Genomic DNA, 13,953 nt, shown 5'->3' with positions numbered 1-13,953 from the left:
AAATAAAAAATACAGTTGAAAAAAAAAACTAAAAAACTATTACTCATTCAGGTTGATGTCGTCAATCTTACACTTAGTTTTTATATATAGTTCTTTAAGCAATCCAAATATTTTACTTCTCCATATAGTCTTCTTTCTTCAATGAATCGTCCCTATAAAAAGTAACTCAGTAATTAATGCGAATTAATCAACGAAACAGTGAAATTTGTTTTATACAATATTTGAAAAATGTGATCAAAACTTCATACCAATGAAACTTGCACTAAAAAAGAAATAAATTAGTTAATAATCTAAAACCTTAATACATTTACCTTAATTGTTAGTTCTACTAACAATAGAGATGAGAAAAATTTTGGTTTATAAATTTTGCCTTCCAACAAAAATATATAAACAATTGAGGATGCGTTTATAACTTTTGAGCATCATTTTTTCATTATTATCAAATTTAATATTAGTATAAATATGAATCAAGGTTCATGACTTTTGAGTTTTGAGCATCATTTTTTTCATTATTATGAAATTTAATATAAACATAAATAAGGAGTAAGGTGAAATGGAATGTATAAAGTTTGCATGATTACTAATAATTATAATTTTTTTTTTTTACAAAATCTACTTTATACGAGAGTGGTTTAAGATATTATCGTATGTAATTAAATATGACATATAGATTATGGTAGATAGTTTGGCTTGCCTTTTAATTAGATTTATAGATAATAGATTTTTTATAGATTATAGAGTTATAGATTTTTCTCAGTATTATGAAGTCTAATATAGACATAAATATGGTGTAAGGAGAAATGGAATGCGAAAGGTTTGTTTTATTATTATTATTGTTGTTGTTGTTGTTGTTGTTGTTGTTGTTGTTGTTGTTGTTGTTGTTGTTGTTGTTGTTGTTGTTGTTGTTGTTGTTGTTGTTGTTGTTGTTGTTGTTGTTATTATTATTATTTTTTTATTATAAAAGATGCGCGCAGCTATCATTAAAAGAAAAACAAAAGTTTACATGAAATTGGTGGGGAGCCGAGAAACAAGCTGGGCTCCCACACCCTTAGCAACAGTAAAGCTAAGTCTAGTAAAAATGTAAGCGGCCACCCGAGCCCCCGCATCCTGAGATACCGAGAATTTCTGGATCCGTTTGAGTAAGGCAACAACATCTGAACCCAACTCCCCAAGTGATGAGAAAGAGAAGGGAAGAAAACCATAACCCGCAGCCGCGCACAAATCCCCGTACTTAGCACACTTACGCTGAGCAAAGATCGCAAACAACCCGCCAAGCACAAAATTCGTCATCCCGACCGAGTCAAAGGAGAAGACCCGGTCAAGTCAACACACACATCACGCCCCCTGTCCCAAGAATAAAGTAGCAAATCCGCAGGACGAAGAGAACCCCCATGCCCGTCAACCAAACCAATATCAACCTCCTTTCCCGCAGAAATACCAGATCTATAGCAGATGTCGAAAAGAGTGTCGCGGAGGAGGTTATGCCGATGTTTAACGCCCACAATACCAGTACAAGAAACAGCGTGGTCCCCAAAAACATCATCATCAAAAACCCGAGAGCAAGCTGGACATGGCCTAGAGATCGCGAATAACGGAACACCCAGATGATACCCAAGCACACTACGGTAAGTCCTCCCGTTCATAGTCTGACCCAACCCCGAGATAGGAACCGCACGCAACCAATCAGAGGAGTGGGAACCCTGCTGAGACTGCCACAAAGCAAGTTGGCGAGGTGTCAAAGAGAAAACAGACCCTGAGGCAGCAGCAACCGTCGTTAAATAAATGTCTGCCAATTTCTTCATAAGTTTGGGGGCAGCAATTTCACTAGGGTTACCTAAGATACCAGAGCCTGTAGTCGCAGTAAAACCTCTCGCGGCATCATCAAAAGCGGGGCCGCAGCTACAATACCGGAGGGTCCGAGGAGCTTAGCCTCGCAAATCGCCAGACGCAAACGGGACGCAATAAAAGCATAATGTAAAACATTCCCCGCCGCATAGACACCAAGACCACCAAGATGAAAAGGGAAAGTAGCAAGGTGCCACCGCCAATCCCCAAAACCCGGCCGACGCGGTGACGATACGTTCCAAGTCGGAACGAAGAGCAAAAGATCAAAAGAAAGATGGACGGGCCCAAAAACACTAGGGGAGCAAGTACGAAGGGAGAAATAGAGCTTAGAAATACCAAGACAAGCTCAAGTAGAAGCAACTCACATTGCGGGTCCTCAATCCTCGCAACCAAGTCCATTAGCTCAATGGTCCTAGTTACTCTCCTCGCCACAATCTCACCGCCAAAATTAGGGCAAGTCTTGTGTCCACACAAAATCAGAACACCCCTCACGGGCCGAGCAATGAGGGGGAAAACCCCAGGGAGCCGACACCGAGGATCCTCAACAGCCAAAGACCTCCGTCTTGGAGTCATTAAGGTGTAGTCCAAAACAGGGGCCATCCACCATAATCAAATCCAAGACCTTCCCCACCTCCAAAGTATCCCCCACAATGGTGCCATCATCCCAGTACCATGCCCGCATAGTGAGGTCAAAGTGTCCCTGATTTTGCATACTAAGGGATGCAAAACCAATGCGAAAAGCAACGGACCCAAAGGATCACCCCTGCTGGACTCCCCGACAAGACCACAAGCAATGCTCTCCATAAAAAGACGGGCGGTGGCTGGAATAACAAAACTCCACCCAACGGGAGAGAACCGGAAACGCTCGGCGGACTTCACGAAGCATGGTCGTACGATCAACAAGGTTGAAAGCATTCTCGAAATCAACCAAGAACATGGAAAGCCCCACCTCGGACCCCGAGCCTCAATCACCCGGTTCAAGGCATGTAAGATAGCCTCTCCTCCACCGGGACACACCCACCCCAAATCGTAAACTAGCAAAATGAGACGACAAAGAAGGACCCACCATAAAAGCACCAACCTTAGAGACAAGCCGTCTCGATCGTGCCAACAAAGAATAGGACGGACCCCACCACCTGGTTTCACAAGCGGCGTGAGAGGGGCGCCGGCAATGTACTCTCCCAAAGCAAGAGGGCACCGACCCTCAAGAAAAAGATTAACCACCCTAGTAATAGAAGTGATCAACTCATCGAAATAGCCACGGCAGCGCCACTCAAACAATCCATAAGGTGTTGGGCACGGAAACCATCCCTCCCACAAGAAGTAACACGAGGGAAACTCCGAATCATATCCAAAACCACTGACTCAGAGGCAATCAGAGGATGATGATCCCAGACAAAGGAGGCAATGAAGGAGGTGGGGCGACATGGTGCTTCTCACGCAGGGCCACAAGAGTGGCATCGGAGTAGGGGGCGACCCCAGAGGAAGAAAGCACCTGAACAACAGCAGTATAGTGACCATCAGAAATCTTCCGCCGACATTGACGGAGGTTATGCTCACCCAAATCCAGATCCTCCTCCACATTAAACAAAGAAGGACCCTCATCAAAACACTCCTGCAACAGCTGAAAACCCCCCAGGTACCCCCCCCCCCCCCAAGCAAGGATAGCCATGGCAATACTCTCCTCTTGACGCTGGCGCCGAATAGCCATTTTACACTCAACATTAGTCCGAGGAGCGAAAGTCTTAAGCAGACACAACGGTAAAACAAGCAACCGAATCCAGCGGGAGAGATCACTAGGGGAATCAGCCATGCACACATTATCCAGAACTCCTTTCAAAGCCCGAGCAAACCCAAGACGACACTTAGGAGGAATATATTTGACGGTGCGGAGGCCCAAAGACAATAAACGATCAAGGGAAGATATAGACCACTAAACAAGCTCAACACCATCATCAGAAGAAACCGAAGTAGAGGGAGTCAAAGGTCTCGGAATACCATAAATATGAAAACTGTAGAGGCCATCAACACGCTCCGGAGACAGCACAATATCACCCCGACTATGTCGACATCTAGCACGAGTGGTACGGGTCATAAAACTGTGGGATTTATCTGTATGCATCCCTTTAAATATAAGGACTATAACGAATTTTATGAAGATGATCACTAGTCATAAAATAAAATTGCATAAACAAAATTATATAGGATTTAGAAATAACCTTCGGTCCTAGCAAATACGGCCTAAGAACAATATCAAAGTAGATATTCGCCTATCAGTTGCACCCAAGACGATATGAGATATGCCCTTTTATTTATGCTAGAATCGATCCAAAAATTAACTAAATAATTTTAGGTTTTTGTGTTTTTTCTGATGAGAGGGAGGCAAGAATGGCTTAAGAAAAATTAGGTTAGAAAATCCTCTCCCCACTCCCCTATAAACCGTGTATAGGAATGGATTAGGGTAGGATTTTCTTTTTTTATTTTTCTCGGCCCATATCCGAAAATAAGATGATAATTTTCTTCTTATTTTCGGTTATTCCAAAAATGTATAAAATGTGTAAATTGTCATCTAGTGAGGATCGAACCCATGACCTCTTGGTTTGAGTACCCTCACTATTACCACTATGACACATTCATCTTGTTGATATTAAATATAACCGATTACATTTAATTACAAATTAACAGATTAATTCGTCCAAGCTAACATTACATACATTTAATTAAATATAACTTATTATATTCAATTTACGAATTGACAGTTAATTCGTCTCAACTAATATTATTTAATCTTCATTAAATAATTGTCTCATCAACACATTGACTAACTGTTTAGTCATATAAGGCATCAATGTGATTATATTTCTATAACCACATCTCTCAAACACATCCTATAGGTGTGACCTTTAGGGACCAGTTGATCACCGCCATCTGTATGATAATAACGTCAAACTTTCTAGCAAGCCAACCATTATTAGGTAATCGTTAATCAACTGATTAAAATACGAAGTATACCCTCGTGAATCTGTAAGAGATTTACAAATGTTATCACACTAATTTGTGGAGGACACAAGCTCCAACAAACTCTCACTTGTCCTCACAAGTATATGTGCGATAACCGATTCTCATATCCTAAAATTTCTCCCACTCAATGTAAAACAATTTGCAAATCCGTATTCACAAAGGTCGTATTTTACAAGCGATCATTATCAAGAGTGGTTTCCCTAACTAGAGAGTAACTTAACTGATAAACGAATCAACATTCGAGCATGGCCATGCATTTCAGTTCCAACTCCTCGAGTGGCCCTGAGAAATAACTATACCTGATAAGGGTTGGATATTTTCCTCAACTCGAATCCTGCAGATGTAAGCACACTATGAAATGACCCAGAAAAAATCTACTTAGCCTCCGATTCACGGCATGTGAGAAAGAAACCAAAGTCACCCAAAAATCGCCTTAATCTCAAGAGAAAATCGATAGTCAAAAGAATCGACTCTAGGAACACAATGGATGTCCTATCCACGACCTGGCACCGAATGTTTTTAAACATTTAGGACTCCATTACGTTGTCACAAAAAGTTGTCCTACGAGGTATCGTTATAATCTCGCATCTGTGATCGATCAGTCAACCGTTTGACTTATGGCTCGTTGAACCCACCATCAATGGACTGCACAATATAATAGCCGGAGTTATCAGCTCACATTGGCGATTACGGACCAAAAACAAATATAATGTAATTCAGTTCACTTTGTGGCGTTCAATGTTGTCAGTACAATCCACATGAAAAACAAAATATTATAATAAAACGATGAAGTTATAAATAGTATATGAAAAAGATAATGTATCAAATCCATAATCAAGTACTACAACTCAAGAACACGTTTAATTCCCATGGAAATAACGTGCCCTACATGCTTATCATAATTCAACGGTTTAGTGAGAGGATCCGCGATGTTATCATCCGTCGCAATCTTGTCAATCACTATCTCTTCTTGCTCCACGTAATCACGGATCAGGTGAGATTTCCGATGTACATGTCTAGATTTGTTGCTAGACTTTGGCTCCTTAGCCTGGAAGATGGCACCTCTATTGTCACAATAGATGGTGATCGGGTCATTCGAACTAGGAACTACCGAAAGTCCTTGTAAGAATTGACGCATCCATATCGCTTCCTTTGCTGCCTCCGAAGCGGCATAGTACTCGGATTCAGTAGTAGAATCTGCTACAACACTCTGTTTGAACTCTTCCACTGACCGCAGCACCATTAAGAGTGAAGACAAACCCGGACTGAGATTTTGAGTCATCTCGATCCGTTTGGAAGCTAGCATTTGCGTAACCGATTGCGCATAGCTTAGTATCGCCTCCATAAGTCAATACTCAATCCTTAGTCCTCCGTAGGTACTTGAGGATGTTTTTGATAGCTATCCAGTGTGTTTCATCTGGAGTCTTTTGGTACCGACTCGTCATACTCAATGCATATGCCACGTCTGGATGTGTGCATATCATGGCATACATGATCGATCCTATTGCAGATGCATAAGGAACACGACTCATGCGCTCAATCCCTTCAGGCATCATGGATGACTGAGACTTGCTCAACTGCATCCCAGTCGTCATTGGAAGGTTCCCCTTTTTGGAGTTGGTCATGCTGAACTTCTCAAGAATCTTATCCAAATAAGACTCCTGACTAAGTGATAACGTCCGTCGTGATCTATCTCGGTAGATACGGATTCCAAAAATGCGCTGTGCCTCACCCAGATCTTTCATCTGGAAATGGTTCTTCAACCATTCTTTAACCGAAGATAGGAGAGGAATGTCATTCCCAATCAAGAGTATGTCATCGACATACAATATCAAGAATACAATCTTGCTCCCACTCGACTTGTTATATAAGCATGGTTCTTCGACCGATTGAGTGAAACCATACTCTTTTATCACCTGGTCGAAACGATGATTCCAACTCCGAGAAGCTTGCTTAAGTCCATAAATGGAACGCTTAAGCATGCATACTTTCTTAGGATGTTCAGGATCTATGAAACCTTCGGGTTGCACCATGTACAACTCTTCCTCCAAATAACCGTTTACGAAGGCGGTTTTCACATCCATTTGCCAAATTTCATAATCATGAAAAGTGGCAATCGCTAAGATTATCCGAATGGAACGTAGCATGACTACAAGTGCAAAAATTTCATCATAATGCAATCCGTGCACTTGAGTGAAACCTTTTGCCACTAGTCATGCCTTATAGGTATCTGGTTGCGCGTCTACAGAACGCTTTATTTTGTAAAGCCATTTTGCATCTTTGTAGAGGTTTTACCTTATTAGGTAAATCAACTAGATCCCATACGTCATTCTCATACATGGAGTCCATCTCGGATTGCATGGCTTCGAGCCATAGCTTTGAGTCGGAACAGGTCATGGCACCTTTATAGGTAGCGGGTTCATTACTCTCTAGGAGTAAAACGTCATTCTCCTCGACCATACCAATGTATCTGTCCGGAGGATGAGAGACTCTACCCGACCTCCTAGGTTCCTCGAGAATATTAACCGTATCATCACTTGGAGGAACAACTTCCTCCATCCGTTCCTCGGTTGTTGGTTCCGGAATCTCCGATGCTCGAAGGTTCTATTACTCGTCTTGTTCTCGAGAAATTCTTTCTCTAAGAACGTCGCACTAGCCGCAACAAAAACTCGATGTTCGGTAGGCGAATAGAAGTAATGACCAAATGTTCCTTTTGGATAACCTATAAAGTATGTCTTGACCGATCGCGGGCCGAGCTTATCCTCGTGTCTCCACTTGACATAAGCCTCATAGCCCCAAACCCGAATAAAGGACAAGTTAGGGACCGTTCCCTTCCACATTTCATATGGAGTCTTGTCGACTGACTTTAGTCGGACTTCGGTTAAGTATAAGAGCAAAATGACAAAGAGCATAACCCCATAATGAATCAAGCACTACCGTGTGACCCATCATGGATCGAACCATATCAAGTAAGGTTCGATTTCTCCGTTCGGACACACCATTTAATTGAGGTGTTCCAGGTGGAGTTAACTGTAGAACGATTCCACAGTCTTTAAGGTGTTGATCAAACTCTGAAAGATATTCGCCACCCCGATCTGAACGGAGTACTTTAACTTTTCTTCCCAGTTGGTTCTCACTGCCTTCGTATTCCTTGAATTTCTCAAAGGACTCACTTTTATGCTTCATTAAGTAGACATATCCGTATCTACTCAAATCGTCCGTGAAAGTGATAAAATATCTATAGCCATCTCTAGCGGTAATTGACATAGGTCCATAAACATCAGTATGTATGAGTCCTAATAGGTCACTAGCGCGCATTCCAACACCTTTGAAAGAAATTCGAGTCATTTTGCCAATGAGACATGATTCACACGTGCCATATGTAGAAAAATCGAATGCGGGAATAGTCCCATTATCGACGAGTTTCTTCACGCGTTTCTCATTTATGTGTCCCATTCGACAATGCCATAGATACGTTTGATCTTTGTCACCAACCTTTAATTTCTTATTATTCATGTGTAATACTTCCGTGGTTTTATCTAAGATGTAAATTCCATTCATGGAAACTGCTTTGCCATAAATCATTTCATTGAAAGAGAAAATACAGCTATTATCCTTTATTGAAAATGCAAAACCGTCTTTAGCAAGTACGGAAACAGAAATAATGTTCTTAGACAAACTGGGTACATAGTAAAAGTTATTTAAAAATAACTCAAAACCACTAGGGAGTTGGATTACATATGTTCCCTTCGAGACAGCAGCAACTCGTGCTCCATTCCCGACACGCAGGTTCACATCACCTTTTTCGAGAGGTATGATGTTCTTTAGGCCCTGCAAATGATTACACAGATGAGAACCACAACCAGTATCAAGTACCCAAGTTCCGAAACTTGCATGGTTAATCTCAATCATATGAATATAAGATGACATACCAACAGGAGCGACACGGCCGCTTTGATGTCCTCACGGTAGACGGGGACAGCTTCCTCCTCCAATGTCCAGTCTTGTGACAATGGTGGCACTCTATGTCACCGCCCTTGCTCTTTGCCTTGCCCTGTGAGCCACTAGTCTCACCAGGCGCACTCTTACCGTTTCCTGGCTTTTTAAACTTTGGCTTACCTACAGCTAGGTCGCCATGAGCCTTGCCCTTACCTTTACCCTTGTTTGAAATCATGAGAACATCCTACTTCATGCTCCCACTCAATTTCATATCCTTCTCGGTCTGTACGAGAAGGGAGTATAGCTCATGAGGACTCTTTTTCAAGTCATTCATGTAGTAGTTCGCCCTGAAAAGGGCAAAACCATCATGAAGAGAATGAAACATTCGGTCAATGACAATGCTCTCACTGATTTTGCAATCAAGAGCCTTGACTTCTTCGACATTCTCAATCATGTGAAGAATGTGTGGGCTAACCGGTTGGCCCTTCTAGAGTTTCGCATCAAAGAAGCGATATGTATGCTCATATGTAACGATTCTCGGTGCTTTTGAGAACTCGTTAGTGAGCGTGGTGAAAATCTTGTTCGCACCTTGGGCAATGAAGCGTCTCTGCAAATTGGTTTCCATTGCAAAGATGAGTACGTTCTTTATCGCACCCGCTTCCATAACGAAGTCACTATAAGCGAGTGACTCGTTGACTCCTGCATTGGGGCCTGGGTTGACCGGTATTGGCTCGATTAAGTACTTGAGCTTACCGTCGCAATGGCAAAGATTCCGTAGTCCGCCTCCCACCCGCAAAGTTGGACCCGTCGTTTTTTCGGGGCGTGTGAACCGATTCATCCGGTCCATGAATATTTTCACCAGACTCGCGTCCAAGTGTGGCACTAGGCATTTGGATTGCGTTATTTCCGGACATTTTGTTGTAACAATATTATCAAAATAAACGTGTTCTACACTGCGAGAAGAAGAATAAAAATAATAAGCATGTGCATCGTTTATAATTTTTAAGTCTAATGATCTACTTGTCATAACGCGAAGACTCAAAACATTTATACAATTGACCTCCCTCAAGAATTATATAAATGATCCCAAGACTCAATTCTCTGTAAATTGATAAGCTAACCTTTTAGCTAATTCTACCGTTAGAATTCTTGGTCGATAAATTTCTGTAAAGTTTATCTTTAGTCCATCATAATCACGAGAAACTCTTCGGACTATGATGTTGAGGTAAATTAAGTCAACACAACTACTTACCCAACGTAGAAGGGGTCATATTATGCCTACCGACGAAGAAGAGATTCATAGTTGTTTGCCCTTATAAAGACTAATCTCAATTTCCGTTTTAGAGGAAGATCCCATCAACTTTATTTTAATTCATTTTAAGTGAACTAATATCTAGCATGCGAGAATGAATAAACTAAGGTGATGGCTTAATAAGACCGTGACATCTGTATGTCCATGAAAACTAACATACAACCTATATGAGTCAATTTTCATGCATTTTAGTAGTAGGTGGTTTTGTTTTAGGCGGAATATGATGCATAAACTATCATGTGAATGAAGAGCAATATGAATGAAAACGTAAAACAATAAAAGTCCTAGTGTGGCCTATCCTATCAAAATGAACATTAAATACAAGTTTGGAATCCATCCTTGGACCCGAGAAGCTTGTCTTGATGTTCCACTTGATCCATGTAGCGGGAGTGAGCTCCAATCTCCATCTTTAGTCTTCTTTTGAAAAATACAATAAATAAAATTTACATAATAAACCTATTTATCAATACTATATATTAAATCCAGAAACCAAGGGACTTCAATGTAATTAAAGAAAGTTATACAAATTAATTATACTATATAGTTTTAAATCACTAGCACCGTGTGATGGACCCGATCAAGGGATCTCAATGCAAATATTATATAGTTTGGGTTAAAATTAAATTATATAGAAACTTGGTAATTTTCCTAAACATAGGTAAGAGACTAAAACATGGTCAATTTCCTTAAAATTAATTAATTAATTAATTAAGATGATAAATTTCCTTAAAATAAAATAATTAATTAAAAAGGTCAATTTCAAGGAGACTAAAAGAAAAAACATGTTTGGTAATTTTCCTAAATATTTATAGAATATGGTCAATTTCCTTAAAATAAAATAATTAATTAGTATAAACATGCACACTTATGATATTAATTATTATCATCATAAAATTATATATTAAATTTAAAATCTATGCAATTTTATAATTTCGTCTGTAAAGAAAATAATTGTAGTAACATTAGATATAGTTATATGATAATAATCACTCTTTTGAATAGTAAGAGTAACAATATTATCAGCGAGATTAGTGAAAGTGGTAGAAACAACAACGGGAGTAGTGAAATAATCAATATTAATGCGGCAATAGTGAAAGTAACAATAATTACGGCGGGAGTAGTGAAATTATCAATATTAATGCGGCAGTAGTGACAATAACAATAATTACGGCGGGAGTAGTGAGAGTAACAATGATTACGGGCAAGTAGTGAAATTTTATTACTATTATTTCATTAATACGAGTAAAATATTAATCGCGGGAGTAGTGAATTTGTCTCAAATTTTATTTTATCGTAATTTTAGGATATGTCATAGAAAAATATATTAATGATAAATTTATGGGTTATGCAACTTTAAATAATTTTATTTAATAAAAAAAATTTTAATAGTAAGTAGAGGTAGCCCGGGCGAAGCCGGGCACCAATACTAGTTACATTCTAATTTCAAAACCCAAAACTAAAGAAAAAAATAAAGGAGATTCGAGATCTCATAATTACATAAAAAATCATGTTTCCTTCATTACGAAAACATAATTTGACTAAGGCCACACTAAGTATTACAATTTACAACCGATTGCAAAAATACGTAAATTAAACCATTCAATCGATTCATTCAACTAAAAAAATGCATCAACTAAAAATAAATTAAACATACATGACACAATTCCTTAATTATGTTGATTAATTTTATCCAAACCACCTATTTAAATCAAATTAAGTGACAATTCCTCAATTAATCACATTAATTTCAATCTTAATTCATATTAAACTTGTAATATGAATTCAATCCGTCAAAATTTTAAACTGCTTTAAAATAATTAGGTATCTTTTAATTATGAACCGCTTCACAATAATTAATTTGCCAAAACAAAACAAAAATTTCTTTAAAATTTATCTTGGTAAAAAAAAACGAAACAACCAAAATAAATAAAAAAATTATCTCGGTTTTACTGCTTAAACCGAAAAAAAAAACAAATTTTTTTTTTTTTTTTTATAATCATCAAAGATGTGAACGAGAATGAAACGAAAAAGAAAAAAAAATTTTTTATATCTTGCTCGGTTGAATAGACAAAACAACAAAAAACAGCCCGTTTTTATTTCTTTCTTCTTGCGGTTTTTCTGTAAAAACCATAACAAAATTTTTTTTTTTATATTCTGGCTACTGTGAACAGTAACTGAAACAAAAAAAATAAATTTTCACGGTTTTTTTTTTCAATTAGAACCCTAATTCCTTTTTTAATTTTTAACTTAATCTGCATTAAATCAAACATGACGATTCCATTTATGTTTTAACTTAATCTGCATTAAATCAAACATCTATCAATTCTTCATATGATAATTTTAACTGATTAAAACAACATTATGAAAAATAAAAATGGAAATCTCGCATCAAAAAGGAACAAACACCGGCTGCAAAATTTTTTTTTTTATTCGGCATTAACAAAAAAATTCAGCCGTGCCCTTTTTTTTTTTTTCGAAACCCTAAAAGTTTACATCCAATTTTATGAAAATCATCAAAATTAAAATTCGTGGCCTTGGCTCTGATACTACTTGTGGGATTTATCTGTATGCATCCCTTTAAATATAAGGACTATAACGAATTTTAAGAAGATGATCACTAGTCATAAAATAAAATTGCATAAACAAAATTATATAGGATTTAGAAATAACCTTCGGTCCTAGCAAATACGGCCTAAGAACAATATCAAAGTAGATATTCGCCTATCAGTTGCACCCAAGACGATATGAGATATGCCCTTTTGTTTATTCTAGAATCGATCCAAAAATTAACTAAATAATTTTAGGTTTTTGTGTTTTTTCTGATGAGAGGGAGGCAAGAATGGCTTAAGAAAAATTAGGTTAGAAAATCCTCTCCCCACTCCCCTATAAACCGTGTATAGGAATGGATTAGGGTAGGATTTTCTTTTTTTATTTTTCTCGGCCCATATCCGAAAATAAGATGATAATTTTCTTCTTATTTTCGATTATTCCAAAAATGTATAAAATGTGTAAATTGTCATCTAGTGAGGATCGAACCCATGACCTCTTGGTTTGAGTACCCTCACTATTACCACTATGACACATTCATCTTGTTGATATTAAATATAACCGATTACATTTAATTACAAATTAACAGATTAATTCGTCCAAGCTAACATTACATACATTTAATTAAATATAACTTATTATATTCAATTTACGAATTGATTAATTGCGTCTCAACTAATATTATTTAATCTTCATTAAATAATTGTCTCATCAACACATTGACTAACTGTTTAGTCATATAAGGCATCAATGTGATTATATTTCTATAACCACATCTCTCAAACACATCCTATAGGTGTGACCTTTAGGGACCAGTTGATCACCGCCATCTGTATGATAATAACGTCAAACTTTCTAGCAAGTCAACCGTTATTAGGTAATCGTTAATCAACTGATTAAAATACGAAGTATACCCTTGTGAACCTGTAAGAGATTTACAAATGTTATCACACTAATTTGTGGAGGACACAAGCTCCAACAAAAACACACCCCACACAACCAGAGCCCCATCCGTCTCAAAACACTCTCGGCATTGGAATAAACAGTCAAACTATCAGTAAGAGTCTGACGCGTAAGTTCTAACGCACCATTCTGGCATTGTCGGTCCTGAAAATGTTTCTGCCAAGCTGCCTTAGTAAGGCCCTTACCAAAACTATCCCGACAAGCATGAAGACTCGAAAAAGGACAATGGTACCGCACAAGCTCAGGTATGAAAGGACAAAAAACCCAACACCCTCCTCGCACACAGCGGCGTTGAACAGCCAAGGACGACCAACACACCAACCACA

The sequence above is a fragment of the Silene latifolia genome, chromosome 5, assembly GCF_048544455.1.
Source record: "Silene latifolia isolate original U9 population chromosome 5, ASM4854445v1, whole genome shotgun sequence".
In the NCBI taxonomy this organism is placed as follows: domain Eukaryota; kingdom Viridiplantae; phylum Streptophyta; class Magnoliopsida; order Caryophyllales; family Caryophyllaceae; genus Silene; species Silene latifolia.
The sequence above is the reverse complement of the archived record's forward strand: the minus strand, read 5'-3'. Positions refer to the sequence as shown.